The sequence below is a fragment of the Camelus ferus genome, chromosome 3, assembly GCF_009834535.1.
Source record: "Camelus ferus isolate YT-003-E chromosome 3, BCGSAC_Cfer_1.0, whole genome shotgun sequence".
In the NCBI taxonomy this organism is placed as follows: domain Eukaryota; kingdom Metazoa; phylum Chordata; class Mammalia; order Artiodactyla; family Camelidae; genus Camelus; species Camelus ferus.
In genome coordinates this window covers 68941197-68958294 of record NC_045698.1, presented here as the reverse complement: position 1 = coordinate 68958294, position 17098 = coordinate 68941197, and the positions used below count along the sequence as shown (strand labels likewise).

The 17098-nt window shown below is 35.2% G+C and overlaps 1 long non-coding RNA gene across 1 annotated transcript; it reads right to left on the bottom strand.

Annotated features, from left to right (window-relative positions):
- Positions 1-9372: 9372 nt before the first annotated feature.
- Positions 9373-16776, bottom strand: LOC116659785. Its single transcript, XR_004315133.1, has 3 exons — positions 16651-16776; positions 11234-11236; positions 9373-9385 (listed from the first exon to the last, which is right to left on the bottom strand). It is a non-coding gene; the product is annotated as an uncharacterized LOC116659785 (long non-coding RNA).
- Between the last annotated feature and the right edge of the window lie 322 nt (positions 16777-17098).

Genomic DNA, 17098 nt, shown 5'->3' with positions numbered 1-17098 from the left:
GTTCCAGGGAATGTCTCATGGTTGACCCTGGTCAATCATAAACCCACTGCCCTTTGGTGGTCATACTTTTCTCACTTCTCTTGCAGCTATGGTTGGTCATATGGTCCAATTAAGGACAAGAAAAAATTTGTGAGGCATTATTTCTTTAACTGAAAATCACAGCCCCTCAAGGAGAAGACCAAGCTCATGCCCTTTCTTTCTGCTAAGTTGCTGGAGTAAGGAAGTATTATTTGTAACTGTAGTAGCCATCTTGTGAGCATAAGTCAAAGACACAGGCCAACAGGTTGGCGAGAGTGGAGAAGATGAAATAGGTTGATGGTAACACTGAATAAACTCCGGCATACCTCTGAAAGTTTACAAGTTAATTGGGTTAGGAAAGCCTTCTCCCAAGGAGTGACACAGACCCGAAGGATCAGTGAGAATTAATTAAGCAAAGTGTCTTCTCAAGCAGCTGTGTAGCACAGTGTGTTTTAAGAACTGGCATATACAATATTGTGGAGAAAGGGATTAACTTTGCCAAAAGAAATATTTGACTTTTGTTCTCAGCTCCTGAGAGATAATCTCTAAGCTCTTGGAAGGTTCAGCCTGATAAAAGTGTCACTGGCCCACATCACAAAGTCTCTATGCTAACAATGTGATTTACGGTGGTTGGGCTTACAGGAGCAAGAACCCAATACCTGGAGGGGCTCAAGCTCTGGAAGGCCTGGAAACTAATGTCAGCCATGTGTGCAACCAATCATTTCTACATGACAAAGACTCAGTGAAAACTCTGTGGACACCAGGCTCTGGTGATCTTCCATGATTGCCAATATTCCATGCATGTTGTCTCACACAGTTGCTGAGAGAAGTAAGCTCTGTCTTCACCACTCCACTGTGAGAGGCCAGCTGGACGGTCCACCCTTGAAGTTCTCCTAAAACCTCTTCTTTGGCTGATTTTAATCCATGTGACTTCATTGAAATATACTGTAATGATGAGTAACACAGCTTTCTGTGAATACTGTGAGTCTATCTAGCAATTTATTAAAACTGATGGTAGTCTGGGGGACCTCCAAACTTTCAGTTGGTACCAGAAGTAAGGGTGGTTTGGTGGACTCCTGAACTTTGTAAATGGTTTACAAATTATACACAATACTCAAATGCCAAAAAATGTAGCATTCTCTAATTACATTATTTACTACATCAGGTTCTTGTCTTTCTATGAAGAGTTATCTGTTGATGGTTGGAGATGGTGTGTAGAATTAGGTAACTTCATTAAAGGAAACCGACTATTTCAATTTTAAATGTTTTTTTTTTTTTTTTTTTGATCAGTCCTTCTATTAATTTCCTGGGGCTGTGTAACAAAGTACCACAAACTGGGTGGCTTGAAAAAAACAGAGATTCATTATCTCACAGTTCAGGAAGTAGAAGTCCAAAATCAATGCGTCAGCAGGGCCAGGCTCCCACTGAAACCTGTAAAGAAAACTTCCATCACATCTTCCTAGCTTCCGGTGATTTTCCAGAGATCCTTGGCATTCCTAGGCTTGCAGCTGCAGCACTTCAGTCTCTGCCTCTGTCATCACATTGCTTTCTTCTCTGCTTCTGTTTCCACATTTCCTGCTTCTTAAGACAACTGTAGTCATAATGGATTAAGAATCCACTGTACTCCTGAGTGGTATCTTCTTAGCTCATGACATCTGCAGTGACCTTGCTTCCAGACAAGGTCATATTCTGAGATACTGGGGCCTATGTCTTCAATATATATTGTGGGGGGACACAATTCAACCCGTAGCAGATCTCATTTCTTTCACTTTTGTCTGTTCATAAGGTACTGTGGCACATGGAGAACGGCATGTGTTTCCACGGTGACTCTAGCTCAGTGACATCCACACTACAGCTCCGGCAGCTCAGTGGAGAGCTCATGCTTTCCTGGCTGGGAGGACTTAGGACGGGCTGGCAAGTTCTCTCAGGTTCTGCTCCAGGAAGCTGCTAGGATTTCATTACTAATCCAAGTTTCTCTAGAAAACTTCCATGCATTTTTCACAGTAGTGGAGAACAAGTCAGGACACTCATTTGGACCCCTTTATTTCCTCTCCTCCAGGTTGGTTCCACTTTTCATGTGGTGGACGTTTTAGGAGGGCAGTGGGTTTGGAGGAGGGGTATGTTGATGTGGGAAAGGACACAGTCTCATATCTGGACTGGGGGAGTGACAGATTCAGCTCTGCACTGGGTCATTAGAACAGTCACTGTGGAGATACTCACTGGTAATAAACCCTAGTTTTCGAAGTTTCTGAAATGATAATAATGCTCTGCTGGGTCAGATGTACCAGTTCAAAATAAATGCAGTGCACTTTTATTCTCTGACCTCTAGTCACTAAGGATTAAACACAACTCTATTTTAAGACCTCCATAATGTTCTCTTTTTAAAATTAGAAAACCTGTTTCTTCTATGCTATGGATTTTAAAAAATACAATTTTATAGTCTAGCAATGATTTTGCTGGCCAGTGGCATTAACCCTTTTACAAAGCACTGAAACTAGGTAATACATTAAAGTCCTCATGGTTTATGCTTTAAGGTTAATAAAAATTAATCCATAAGTTAAAAAATATTCTATGCATAAAAATGGCAGTTGTACTAGAATTTATGGACTTAACAGCAATCTGGCTTTCATTGTAGAATGCCCATATAATTTCCTGGACCACTCCTAAGCACACTAGATGTTTGGTTATAATGGCACCTTAGACGTGATTTGGGGATGAAGGTGCTCTCACAGATATTTCTGAGACAAAGCAGAGAGAAGTCAAACCTCCAACTGAAATAGCCACCTTGAATTTAGTGGTTTAAGGTTACCTGCTTGAGTCATTAATCAAGCTTATTCCTTTGATCCTCTTACGGAGTCATATCTCTTTTTTGGGACTCTTCTGAACATGTACAGATTTGGAGAAACGATAACTAAAATTCTCTTAATTTCTGTGTTGTAAACCCAAGGAAAAAGAGCAGCCAAAAGACTAGGATCAAAGTAGAGTATCATCTGAACCAAAACGTGACTGGTCAGTTTGGTTCATATATGAGACAAAAATGTATCCTTCTGTTCCTTTTCATCTAAATTGGATTAGTGTTGCCACTGATTTATCATTGTCTGGATTAAAAAAAAAATCAACACTAGTGACCCTTTTAGTTTTGCAATTAAACATGAAATATCAACAGTTTTTTTCCTAGCAGAAAAAATTAATTCAATAAAATAAGACTGAAGAATTACAGACCTACTTATCATAAATTAGTTGATTCTCGATAAACTTTTTTGCCCATCTTTGGGGTAATACAGCAACAGCTCTAAAACAAGCTCTATTATTTTGCTCTTAAGGATTTTGTCTGCCCTAGGCCAAGATATTGGTCTTTGGCAGTCTTGAATGAGTTCCTATTCAGACAACTGAGAGATAATTTAAGAAAAATCATATGAGTCTCTGTTCCCATCTAGAAAGACACTGTGGAAACGCATTGCTTTGAACATGGCTTAGTCCACAATGGACCAGGCCATTAAGCTGTATAACCTAGAGGTTTTGAACTATAATAAGTTATCATACGATTATATATCATGCATAAAGTTAAAAATACAAACAAATTAAATGTAGTCATATAAAAAATGTGATATCTCATGCCTAACGGTATTCATTCTACAAACCCAAGAAGAATGGAATAGAACAGAACAGAATAGAATAGAATAGAATAGAATAGAATAGAATAGTGAAATGCAATTCAATGCAATAAATCAATATAATTTACTACATTAACAAATAATAGGTAATATTCATATAGGTAATCTCAAAAGATGCAGGAAAAGCTATGGATAAAATTTAATATCCTTTAATGATGAAATTACAAATAAATTAGAAATGAAGGTGTGATAGGCTGAATAATGGCACCCTCAAGATTTTCATATTCTAATTTAACACGTTACATCACATAGAAAAGGGGAATGAAGGTAGCTTATGGAATGAAAGTTACTAACAAGCTGACCCTAAAATAGGGAGATTATTCTGCATCATCTGGAAAATGGGCCCACTATAATCTCAAGCCTCCTTATAAGTGAAACAGGGAGGCAGAAGTGTCAGTGTCAGAATGATGCAGTGGGCACGCCAGGGCGGTGAGCCAAGGAATTTAAGCAGCTTCTAGAAGCTGGTTTCTCCCCTAGAGGCTACAGAAATTAATGCAGCCCTGCCGAACACCTTTGATTTTAGCCCAGTGAGACACATTTGGGACTTCTGACCTCCAGAAGTGTAAGATAATAAATGCGTACCTTTTTTGATAACTAAGTTTGCATTCCATATGATTTGAGGAAGGAAGTAGAAGGAAAAAATGAAGAATAGGAGAAAACAGGAAATGTTTAGAATAGTTAATAATAAGACTTTTGAGAGGGTAATTATCAGAGCTAAAAGAAAAAAAATCTTTGCCACCCTTCCAAAGCTATCCTCCCCCCAGGTTGATTTCATTGTAGTATATGCCACACCATCTACCAGGTATCAAAATGGGATTTAGGAATTTTCTGAGCTGTTGCTTCTTCCCTAACCCCCAGACACTGATTCACCAGCAAGTCTTTTCACTTACGTATCTAAGAGCTTTTCCTTGGTGATATTGTCAAGATCCCGGCCCTTGTTCTCGGGCAATCTTGATAGTGATATCTTTGTCCAATTTTTATAATGATTGATTCTACATAATATTTTAAAATCAGACTGAAGTCCAAACTCTTGGGAGGTCTTCATCTCTCCCCACAAATCACCATAACACAGACACAGGTGTTTTGTATTTTCTGCTTCATACGCTTAGAATGTGCTTTCAATTCTTGCTGCACATCTGACTCATTTTCATCTTTCTTGTTTCTGTTAAGATGTCATCTTTTCACAGAGGCCTCATATAAAAACCCAATCTAATGTATGTGAATGAAAGGAAATAAGTAAGATGAATTCCTTAGGGAAGTACAACATTCAAGAATATTTCCAGAACAACACCACACATGTTTCCCTAGGGATATATTTAACCTAATAACCCAAGAAAAATGAAAACAGACCCACACTATGTAGAATCTACTATGTATTCACTGACCTTTGTCTCTGAGCTAAACTGGCGCTGCAGCTGTTGTGCTTTTCTCTGAGCTCTTCCCACGTATGCTGGACAGATATAAATGATCCAGCAGAGGACTCCTCCACGGCCCTAGTGATTTTCAGAAGGACAACACGGGAGGAGCCTGAAACATCGCACGGAAGGTCATACATGTATACCAAGTACTTCCCAGACTGACGTCAGATGAGCTAGAAAGTGGTGTCTGTTGCAGGAAGAAACAGAGACTTGAGGCGGTTTGTTCCAGACGTAGCCCCTGTGATTAACACAAAATGTAAACACTCTTTTCTCTGACGTAAATCCTGAAATCAGAAAAAGCTCCATCTGAATATGAAGATGATAACATGAGAAAAGTCTACCGCTGAAACACTTTGAGAATGTGATTTTATATAAACAAAATAGTCTGAGAAAATCATATTGATCTAAAGGCCCAAATGATGAAAAGTTAATGTTACCCAATTTTTCTGAGAAAGTTTTAAAATTTCTTTCTTTTTTCTAATTTGGAGAAAGATACAATGCAAGATATTTCTTTTCCTAAGTTGATCATAATCAACTATGGCAGAGGAACATTTCTGCCATTGGTTAAATGGCAAAGAGCATGGAAAAGTGTGAACATCTTCCTTATCAAAATTCAGAAACCATCAATAAAAACTTACTACTAAGATCATGTGGCTTTTAATAACACCCATAAATGTAATGTGTCACATTTTAAAGCTTTCTCTATTTCAACTTGTGTTTGATGTTTAGTTCTCTGAGAGGATCTAATCCTGGGCATAGTGGACCATTTTCCCAAAAACCTGTGGAGTAATGCATGCTTTTCTCACTGGGAAGATAAGGAGCAATTCTGTTTTTTTGAACAGTCTCCCCAGCACGCTGACATCACAGGTCTGTGCCCGCTTCCATAAACAGGAGACCATTCCACCTCTGTTGTGCTTATTTTTCTGTCTTTACAATGTTTTCTGAAACTAATGATGACAAAAATAACTTGGGGGAGTAGAAAGAAAAACAACTTAATTAGTTGAAAGGAAAAACAACACATCAAAGTCTACACCGTGAGCTAAAATGCAAAACAATGTTGTTGTTCTTACCAGAAACCCTTTCTTGGCTTTCAATATGTGAGAGTGTGGGGGAGATTAATGACCCTGTAGTTGAAAGACCCCAGCAGAAAGTATCTGTAAATAATTTGTTGGTTTCTAGAAAATACATGGAGAAACTTTTATTAGATGTTCTATTTCAGTAGTAGTATTCCACTTTTTCTTCAGCTCTTTTCTTCCTTTCAGTGTCTCTAGGCTTATAATCAATGAGAACGTCCTAATCACCTTTCTCTCCAGTGTGGCCTTTACCCCCACAAGCTCTCTGTCTACCAGACTGCTCCAAATGGGACTGCCCGACCAACTGGCTCATTCCCACAACTGATTTGAAAACCTTCAAGAATTCTATTTTAAGTTCTTTCATCTTGGTTGCAGACATAAAAATATACAAAAATGATTTCAAATGTTAAAAACTAGGGATCGTTTATCATGTAAATCTGAAGAAATTTATTTACTCAATCTTTCACTTTAAAATCAGTGCCTTTTTTCCCTCTATATAATCAAGAATTTGAGGGACTAGAAGCCTTTCCTATATACACAATGTTGTTTATTGTCATAAAGCCTCCTTGGTATTTAAAGCAAAAATCCGCCTGTTAGCCATCCTTCTTTCATGATATACACACTTTGGTTTTATTGCCCTATTTGGGCAGCTGGTGCAATGCAGTTGAATCAGAACTCTGTTTCTTGTCTTCTCCGGATCTGGTCTAACACAAAATGAAACATTAAGTCAAAAGGGAAATTTAGTACAATTCTAGATTTAGAGCTGGACTTTCCTATGGTGGATTTTGGAGAGATGAGTACAGGTAATTTAAGCATGCCAATGCTATCTGTTAGCCAGAACGGAAGCAGATAGACAAAGAAGGTCATGAAGATGGACTTTGATCTTCAATACATATTTCTCAAGGAATACATTTTTCTCGGGGCAGTTCAGGGCTTGATGCAGATAGACGCCTGCTATACCGTCTGCAGTGAAACTGTTGCTGCTTTTCTCCCTGAGAATAGATTTACTTCTTAACCAAGGCTGAAGAAATAGATTTAAAAGGCTAAATTAAAAAGGCATCTAATTCATTGCCATTATTTCCCCCCAAAATGTGTGAAATGAATGATAAAGTGTCAGATTATGAGCAAAGAATTCGGAATGCAAAGATGAATAAGGCACAGCTCTTTCCTTCCAGAATGTGCATTCTGGTGGAGAAGGCAAACACTTCCATAACAATTTGGGCCCAAATGTGACAAATCCTATGGATAGGGCACAAGCAATGAGAAGTGCTAGGAAGACAGAGATTAATTTTGACTCGAGGTCTGAAAAATTTCCAGGAGATGGAGATTGAGATAGACCATAAAGAATGAATTCAAGAGGACCTTCTTTGGTGTGAGCATAGAAAGGAAATTCAAGACAAAGGAAGCAGGGATAATATTAAAAAGATGCGGGAAACTCTTCTTTATTTTAAACTTCAAAGAATCAGAATTGTACACCTAGAAAGGACATTAAAATTCACTTATTTTGTGAGTCCTCAAATCACATTTCTTGTCACTCTAAATGTAAGAGTGTTTGTAGGAGGTGTAGATAAAGTGGAAAATATCTTGCTGCAAAAATTAATTTTCAGTGCCAATGGTCATTTCTAATTGCTCAATTTTACTGAAAAGGAAATAGCTGCTTAGAAGTGGCATGTCATATCCACTCAGAAATCATTTTGCCTGGAAGACAAGATTCAGGTGTCTTGACTTGTATTCTAATAAATCTAACCTTAGCCTACTACTACCATACATCGTCTCATCCAGAAGGATTAAAACAAACTTTGAAAATTAAAAATATAGTATCTAAATTGTGACAGTATCATACCTTCATATTTTCTTCAGTAAATTATTTCAACATGATTAATGAGGCTCAACTATATGCTAGGTGCTGTTTCTATGTATGAGAAATACAGATGGAAATAGAGCAGAATCCTGTTTGCATGAAGTGTGTCTTCCACCAAATGAATTTTTAGTAACTTACTACTGTTAATATTTACATTATCATAATTATTATCAATGCAAATGGCCCAAATGTGTTTGTAATTGAGAGAAAATATAGAAAAGCCACTAGTACTAGCCATTAGTACATAGTTTAGTACTAATTTAGTATACTATACTGTCTGAATTCTCAACGTTTAAATCTAATCTGTACTCACTGCTGAATGATCACATGTAAATTACTTAACCTCTGTGTGCTTCAATTTTCTCATTTGTAAAATTGGATAACTATGATATTGAGTTCATACTGTTGTTTTGAAGGGTTAAATGAGATAATACATGTAAACATCTTAGAACGCTGAAATGTACCTAGGATTCATTATTTTATCATTGTTAAAAATATTTTTTTGTTGCTATACTGTACTGCCATATGCCTTTTCTAGTCTTTTATATCTAACTTCTTTATTCAGGTAAAATTGACATATAAAAACCACACATATTTAAAGTGTACAATTTGATAAGTTTTGTGATAAGTATACATCAATAGAATCTTTCACTACAATAAGATAATGAACACCCCCTAAAAGTTTCCTCTTATCCCTTTATAAACCCTCCTTCCTTTCCTCCCATCCCCTGCTTGTTCCTAGGCAATCACTAGAGATTACATTTGCATTTTCTGAGGTTTTCTTTTCTGTCTGACTACTTTCACTCAGCATAATTATACTGAGCTTCATTTATGTCGTTGCATGTACCAGTTTGTTCCTTTATACTGCTAGAAGTATTCCGTTGTACCAATTATGCCGTAATTTGTTTATCCATACACCTGTTGCTAGACAATTACGTTGTTTCCAGTACTTAGCTAATGCAAATAAAGCTACAATGAACCTTTATGTACTAGTCTTTGTAAGTACATAATGATATTGAACAACTTTTTATGTGCTTATATGCCATCCATATATCTTCTTTTATCAAGTGTCTTTATGAAGTGTCTGATCTAAACTTTTGTTCATTTTTATTGAGTTTTTTCTTATTGTTCAGTTTTGGGAGTTCTTTATATATTCTCGATACAATTTCTTTATAATTTGCAAATCATTTTCCCAGTCTGTGGCTTCTCTTTTCATTCTCTTGAGTGTCTTTTAAAGAGCAGGCATTTTTAGTTTTGATGTAGTCCAATTTATTAATATTTTTCCTCTATGAAATGTAATTTTTATGTCAGATCTAAGAAACCCAGGGTCATAAATAACTTCTCTACACTCTTTTCCCTGATATTTTTGAGTTTTAGGTTATACATTTAGGTCTATGATTCATCTTGAGTTATTCTTTCCTCTGTGATTTAAGGTATAGATAAAATTTCACCTTTTTTTTTTTTTTTTTTTTTTTGCACACAGACATCCTCTTTTTCAACCTCATTTGTTGAAAAGACTATTCTACTCCACTCAATTGTATTTGCACATTCGTCAGAATCAGTTATCCTTTTCTATTTGGTTCTATTTCTGGACTTACTATTCCATAACATTAGACCAAAACAACGCTGTTGTAAAACTAAAGCTTTATAAGGTCTTGAAATCAGGTACCATTAATCCTGTCTCTTTGTATTTCTTTCAAAATTACTTTGTATATTTTGGGTTCTTTTCATTTCCATATGAAATTTAGAATCAGCTTGACAATTTTTATAAAAGAAAAAAAAACCCTGCTGGGATTATGATTTGTTTAGGCAGAATCTATAGATCAATATGGAGAGAATTTATGCCTTAACAGTATCAAGTGTCCGACTCATGACCACAGTGTATCTTTCCGTTAATTTAGACGTTCTTTGATTTTTCACAAAAAATGTTTTTAGTGTTCATAGTATTGGTCTTACACATATTTCACCCAATTTATCCTTAAGTACTTCATGTTGTGTGGTACCACAGTATTTGGAATACATGGCGTATTTTTATTTTGATTTCTGATTATATTGCTAGTTTAGAGAAATACTGTTGGTACTTTTGTATACTGATCTGGTACTATGTAGACTTGCTAAACTCACTAATTCCAGTAGCTTTTTAGAGAGTTTTGCAGAATTTTCTACACAGATGATAGTCTTCTAGAAATAAAGAGTTTCATAACTTCTTTTCCAATGTAGATAACTTTTATTGCCTTTCCGTGGCTTATTTCACTGCCCAAAAGCTCAAGAAAATGTTGCATAGAAATGAGGATCTTAGGAGGAATGTATTCAGTGTTTCACAATTAAGTTTGCTTTTAGCACAAGGTTTTTCATAGATTCACATTATAGAAATGAGGAGGTTCCCTTCTTATTCACAGGTCACTGAGTTTTATTCAGACTGGCATTTAGATTTTGTCAAATGCTTTTTATACAGCTATTACTATGATCATATGTTTTCTATTTTCCTTCTTAGTGTTAATAAGGTGGGTTATATCAGTTGATTTCTGAAGCCAGCCTTGAATTCCTCACATAGATCCTGTCTATACACTGTAAGATTCAGTTTACTAAATTTTGTTATGGATTTTTGTATCTACAGCCATAAGAATACTGTTCTGCAGTTTTCTTGTAATGACTTTGATTGGAAAATATTTCCTCTTTGTTAAATTTATAGAAAAGTTTGTGTATTATTGGTACTAGTTATTTCTTAAGGATTTGATAGAATTCATTAGTGAAGCCATCTGTGACTGGAGTTTGGTTCTCTTTTGCTCACTTTTTAAATCTTCAGTGACCTTTAATAAGCATTGCCAAAGAATGTGTCCATTTCATCTACATTGTCAAATTATTGCTATAAATTCATTCATAATATTCTGTTTATCCTTTTAAAGTCTGCAGAATCTCTAGTGATGTCACAGGTCTCGTTTCTGGCATTGGTAATTTCTGTCTTCTTTTTTTTCTTGATCTGACAACCTGCAGATTTATCAATTTTACAATCTCAAAAACTCGGACACCACTATTAAGTTACTGATCTTTTCTATTGATTTTGTATTATCTATTATTTTGTTTTTCACTTTAACAATTACTATGTTCCTTTACCTTTTATTTGGGGTTTCATTTATTCTTCATTTGCTAGTGTCTTAAGGTGAAAGCTGAGATCACTGATTTGAGAACTTTCTTCTTTCCTAATAAAGTCACTTCTGCTATAAGTTTCTTCTTTACTACTGCTTCAGTGGGCTTTTGCAAATTATGATTTTCTTTTCATTCTCATTCGGTTGAAATTATTTTGTAATTTTCCTCTTTGTTCCTTTTTGGCCTTTGGGCTACTTAGAAATGTGTTACTACATTTTCAAATATTTGTGTATATTACACGTATTTTTCTTTTATTGATTTCTAATTTAATTCAGTTGTGGTCACAGAACACACTTTGTATGATTTGAATCATTTTAGATTAATTGCAACTCGTTTTATTGTCTATCCTGGTAAACGTTCCACTGTGCTTAGAAAGAATGTGTATTCTGCTGTTGTTTGGTGGTCTGTTCTGTAAAAATCAATTAGCTAAAGTGGATTGGGTTATTCGGATATTTATATCCTATTGATTTTTTATTTGTCCTACATTTTTGTGAGGGATATTTAAATTTCAAAATAAAATTGTGTACTGGCCTGTTTCTCCGTGTACTGGTACACTCCTTCTTTTACCTCCTCCTCTATGGTCAGGCCCACGTTGAGAAAAGTAACAATTTAAAAGCTTATTTCTGAGAAGCTTATTTCTGAGTGTTTCTGATTTTATCAGCAAAACATTTTCAGTAGCTATTTTGTCTGTTCAAGGAGCAAATCATGTTTTACTTCGCAAATGATCATCTCAGTCAAACAGTTGAGCTAAACTGTATGAAGATAAAATCATAGTTTTACTTGATTGAGTGGACAATTACATCTGTTGAAATGTTTGATCCAGAGTTATCCAATCTCTAAGATCTCCTTGACAATTTTTTATAAATAATATATTATGTAGACAGATAAGATATAGATATATAGTTTTATAAAATTATATAGAAATATATGAGTATATATGAAATTAATTTCACCTTCACAATGTGAGAGAATTCTCTTATTAGGTAATCTTTAGACATGAAGTTTTCTTCAATTGGTAACTCTCATGAGAGAAGTCTTTCATTATTATCTTTTTAAAGATGGATAATGTAGCTATTTCAAGAGAAACATTCTGTCATATCACTAAGAACTGCATTTCCTCAGTATAATGAGCATTTTAATTTGGTCTATGGATCATTACTTCTTTCTTGGTATTGTTAGAATTCTAGTGTTTTGAAATGTGGCTATCATGCAGCAGATTTATCTGTTTTATAAAATGGCCCTGGAAAATGACTTTTCTATTTTCTTCCTTGAGTCTCCTGGAAGATTACTTCTTTCCCTGGATTTCTAGAGTACCTAGAATTTTATTTAACTTTGGAATAATGGATAACACTTCTGCCATTCTATCTCATTGGTGTACATGAAAAAAAGGTACAGTTTCTCAGGACTACTGAAATTTCTTGTTCTTTTCATGCTGCAGTGGACATGGCAGAGTAGACTGCTGGCTTTCTGTCTAATACATTTTCTCCTTATCCCCTAATGAGAACCCTGATTTTGTCTAATCCTAATATGCCCAACATAAAAAAATCTGCATTTCCCATTCTCCCTTCATCCTTTAAGCATTTTCTCCTTTCTGCACAAAATTCAAACATGATGTCTGGTGACAAAGCAGTCATCCTATATCCATAAGGAATTAACCAAGTGCATGGCTGAGACTTTAGATCTGATGTCTTCAATTCTCTGAAATAATGCCATTAGCTGCCGGATCTATATTTCTACTTGAAAACAGCAACACACTGTTTTCTTTTCATATCATTACTTAGCTTTTCTTTACATGCAACTTAATTAGCATTTCACGACTATGGCAGATACTACAAAGGTTCCTATTACAGTGGTTCTGTATGACCTATGACACATTTTATATTGGATATTTTGACTGCTGCCATTCTTGGCTATCCTAACTTAAGTATTAAAGCGATTTTTAGGTTCATATAACTTAAGAAGTCAAGAGAAAGATAAGCAGTTTGGCTGGATACATCAAGGCTCTGCCTGCGTTGCTCTGAAATACTGTGTGTGAATTTCATCTTCAGGCTGACATCTAGAAAACAGCCGTGATTCTAGGCTGTACATATTCACACTCAGTTTCCAAAAGAAAGGAGAAAAATCCCTTCCAAAGCTTTCCTCAAAAGAGAGAAGAGAAAGCCCTCAGTAAACCTTCCACAGTACTAATTTATGCAGTCAGAGGGTTACTGAGCACTGTCTGGATTACTTACACCGGCGAGCTCAGATGAGTGGGTTTAAACTTATGATGAACCTCATCAGGCAAAACTAGATATTTACTTTGTGAATCATTAGGCACATGTGTCTGCAGACACATACACAACATAAACGTTATGTTGCTAAAACAAATGTTTCAGATAACAAAATGCCCACATTTTATTTTATTTAAATGTTGGCTACAACACTTAAATAAATTGATTTGATAACCTACAAGTAGGTCACAACTTCTGCTTGTAAAATGAATCAGAATTCAACCAGTGCCTAACCATATGGTCAGTATCATTCACTGCATCATGATATACAGTGAAATAGACTGGGGAACGTGTTACAGGTGCAGCCACAATGGTCTCCAACACCCTCAAAATCACAAACATGTACGTTTTTCTTTATTGATTCTTGGGACTCACATGGGACAAACTACGGGACACTCCTACTATCACAGGAGGGGAAAAAGTCTTTTCTAGGGAAAGGAAGCTGGTGGGTTATTTTAATTCAATGCCCGCAATTTGTAGAAATATCCATGATAATACGCCTGCCAGAAGTTTTACGTCCATTACATGCATACTGAAGACTCAAATCAGAATCTATTAAATTTTAGAAATTCAGTATAAAAATAAGAAGAGTCTGCTATCCATCTTAAAATTTAGTCTTATTTCTTTAGAAGCTTATTGATTTTCCTACACATAATAACAGAAAGACAGAAACTTGTGTACTTGCCTCATGAAGTCTGGAAAGGTTATGTCATGGAGAGTCACTGAATACAGGTCAGTAAGTTGCAGACGTTACTGAGGCAACTTTGACTAGAAATTTATGATAATAGAACTTTTTTTATTTTCCTATCTCTAAGCTAAAATAAATTTATTTGTTGTGTTTACTCTGGTAGCATTTTCATAAAATTTGCTAAGCAACAAAAACTTAAGAGTTGAGCTCATAACTTCAATAAATAGTTACAATTTTAGAGATCATTTCTTTAACCATTTAACACTTTTTTTGGCCTATTTTACATACGAGGCAGTGTGTTCTTTGTTTTGTGTAGCAATAGGATAAGCTTGGTTACACTGTGGTAACAAACAACGCCACGACTTCAACAGAAACTTATTTTTCTCTCATGCTGCATCATTACTGCCTGTTTGTTAGAACTCAGCTCCCTGTTTGTCTTATTCTGGTATTAGGCTGGCTCTCTGGAATACTGCAAGCTGCTATTGTAGAAAGAAAGACACTGTGGCAAGTCATGCACTGACTCTTAAGGCTTTACTCCAAAGTAGTAACTAAATCTTCCATTTATGTTTTTAAAATAAAAAAAAATTACACAATTTTTAAAGGTTACTTTCCACTTAAAGTTATTACAAAATATTGGCTATATTCCCCATGTTGTACAATATATGCTTCTAGCTTAATTTATACCTAACAGTTTGTACTTCTTATTCCGTTACCCCTGCACTGTCCCTCCGCCCCACCACTGGTAGCCACGAGTTTGTTCTCTGTATCTATGAGTCTGCTTCTTTTTTATTACATTCACTAGTTTGTTGTATTTTTTACATTCCACATATAAGTGATATCATATAGCATTTGTCTTTCTCTGTCTGACTTATTTCACTTAGCAAAATGTTGACAAAGTCACAAGGCCTTAATTCCAAGGGTCATTGAGAGCTACCCTACCATGAATCCATAAGGAAAATTGGAAATGCTTGGTAAGCTGTACTAATGTCCACTTCTTGTTTTTAAGGAAAAAATGGATATATACACTGCAAAAACAGATATATATGATCCTTGTAGTAACAGACTCACAGAACATTTGGGACAATAAATAAGTTATTCTGAATAGGATGATTTCAGAAGGCTCCATAAATACAGCATTTAAAATGGACCTGCAAAAACAGGAAGTATCTGCAGAGATATATGAGCCATCTGCTCTAAAGAAAGCCAAATGGAAGACAAACTAAACTGTGTGAAGTCAAATGACGACAGTTAAGATGAAGGTCAAAGGCATAAAGAGGAAGAGTAACATGTAAGATCGACAGTATTTGGTCAATAGTAGATGGGGAAGTAAGCAGGCGGCAAGAATTTCATTGACACAATTTTGGATATAGCTTAGAGAAGTGCTTCAGAAATGGCACTGTATGAAACTCTAGTTTGGTAACATGGTAACTGTTACACTAGGAAAAAAATTACCCAGAGTCAAATGACACTGGGAAATATTGCACCTAAGCTGCTCTCCCTTATAACTGCACCATAAATATCTGTCCATTAAGTTAATGGGAATTCTTACAATAAAAAAATGTTTAACTCAACATTCTCAACTTGATAAGCTTTTTTGTGGGTAAACCACATTTACTAATAGCCCATATACACAATGAAAACAATTAGATGTCCTAATTTAGCACTAAGTATGAGTTAGGCTTCCTGCTCTGTGACTAGGAATAGTTTGCTTAATAGAGTCACACAAAGGAAGCATCAATTTCCAAGGGGGAAAGATGAACACTAAATATGTGTGGACTATATGTCTTTATTAATTCATAAGTCACTTCAGGATATTGCAAACATAATCTATTCTTGTTGTCATACATATAACATACATACATATAAATTACATATACATAAGCTTTACATATACTGGCTCAAAATGGGTAATAATTGACACAAATTAATGATTCATTTATTTATGAAAAGATTAAACTTACCATAAATTTATGAGAAAATCTCTAAATTAGCCAATTCAACTATATCTAAATAATTTCTTTCATCACCCAAAACTTCTTACATACAGATTTCATTGGACTTTCATCAGTTACTACTTTTTACTTATTAGTCGATGTTCAGGTTGCATCAACTAATGTCCAGCTGAATTTATAATTCCTTGTGGTCATGAACTGAGCCTCCATGCTTCAGTATCCCATTAGACACGCATGCTGGCACTGACAATTCTCACCTTGGCAACGTAGCCAAAGGAGGACAGTAAGACTGGGTAGATTGAAACATCCTTCTGCTCATCACCTTCCCTTCCCCTCTGTCCTGCACTAGCATGTGTGTTTTATTTTATTCTTCTCTTTCATTTTATAATTTTAATTACCGATGGAATTTTTATGATACACTAAAGAATATTGTGACTGGGTATAAATGACTCCTGGAGGAAAAGCATCAAATATTATTGTTATATAAAGTGATACAGTGATAAAGAATCTCTCAGTGCATCTGAAAAACTGTGTTGGGTACCAGAAGACAATGTTTTTCTTTTTCATACCTTGTAGCATGTAATACTCCTGTAAGCCAAGTATCTGTCTGACTCTGACCCAATAAAATATAGTCCATATAAAAAAATTAAAAAGTTATTTAGGAAACAATATGTGTGTATACACATATCATGAATATTCTCCATGACATATACTATGTGGTAACATCTTTCCATTTGTGGAAGTATTAGACATATATAATAAAATGTGTTAAAATATATAAAATAAAATAAAATCTGTAATCGAATAAAATTAAAATATATGATACATATCACATAAGGCTATAAATTAAAGCATACTCACTTGAAATTAAAATGTTGAGATCTGAAATACAATGCATTGCATCAAAAAGATGCCAGTTTTGAGCAGCTAATTAGCCCTCTAATTTGGAGCATACTGTAATTGGGTCGCCTCTATTATGGGAGTTGGAATTGAAAAC